Source organism: Octodon degus, unplaced genomic scaffold (genome assembly GCF_000260255.1).
Source record: "Octodon degus isolate 3935 unplaced genomic scaffold, OctDeg1.0 scaffold00047, whole genome shotgun sequence".
Taxonomy (NCBI): Eukaryota; Metazoa; Chordata; class Mammalia; order Rodentia; family Octodontidae; genus Octodon; species Octodon degus.
In genome coordinates, this window is record NW_004524623.1 from 5593426 (window position 1) to 5594771 (window position 1346).

The following is a 1346-nucleotide window of genomic DNA, read 5'->3' on the forward strand; positions in this document are numbered from 1 at the left end:
TCTCTCTCTCTCTCTCTCTCTCTCTCTCTCTCTCTCTCTCTCTCAGTGGATTTTAGGAGCACTGCCAGCGTAGTAAAGACCATGCAAGGGCAGGGTAGTACAGATAGTTTTGAAACCACTGGTTTAAGGCAATTTTCTTCAACAGTCTAGGAACAGATGTCAAAAATTTAAATGTATTATCCTTGCTAGGAATTTATGTTACAGAGTAATTTGAAGATGTGCTAAATGTGTACTTTGTGTGTTAGGAGCTTGAAAACGACCACTGTTTTAAATTGGTACAAAACAGGAAACCTAAATGTCAAACAATGGCAGGTTGGTTAGATTCGTGGTTCTCAACTAAGGGTAATATTGTCCACAGGAGATGTTTGGCAACATCTGAAAACTATTTTCACTGTCGCGTTCTGGCTGAGGGCACTACTGTATTGTGTACTGAGACAGTACTAAACCCACAAGAAACAGTTACCCAGCCCAAAATGTCAACAATGGTGAGAGTGAGATATCTTAGCTTGGATACAGGATATCATTGTCATGCAATAAATTAATTTTCAGCAATAATAATGATGAAACAGGGCAGCATCTGTTGACTTGGAAAGATAAATCATTCAGTGAAGAAAAAAACCAAGATAATAAAAGTAGTAGACTCCCTCATACTTAAAAAAAAAAAACAAAAACCCTATCCCTAGCACAATGTTTCAAAGGTTATAGACATGATAAATGGTAATCTGGGTTACACTGCTTTAATTTTTAATCTTCATGTATTTTCTGAACAAAATTTCCAATAAATGTATTATACTCATGAAAAAGAGGGCATTTTGATCTAAAAGAGCAGAGCAAAAAGCATAGCTCCATTAGACATGAACAGTTCTGAATGAAGACAAGATCTAAAGTATCTTTTTTTATGTATTAGGTACAGGGTCTCATTATGCAGCTCAGACTCATAGTGATCTTCCTGTTTTCAGCCTCCCCAGCAGTGGGATTATAGGTGCACGCCACCACTCCCGGTTTGGGTTGTTGGCTCAGCACGCCCAAGGGTAGGGCTGGAGCAAGTCATGGTGCCCGAGATCGAACCAGTCCCTGTACTTGCCTACGCAGGCGCTTAGTTTGCTGAGCTATCTCGCTGACTGATCTAAACTGTCTTTAGAGTGGATTACAGGATGCAAAGGCCAATGGATAGTGAGATATTAAGGAACTAAAAAGTTAAAGTGGGGGCTGGGGAGATGGCTCAGTGGTCTAAAGCTCCTACTTTGAACAAGCTTAGCAAAGCACATGGCCCGCGGTTCAATCCCCCAGCACCACATGCCAGCCAGCCCCGCCCCCTGGTGGGCTGAGCTGGCCACACACACACA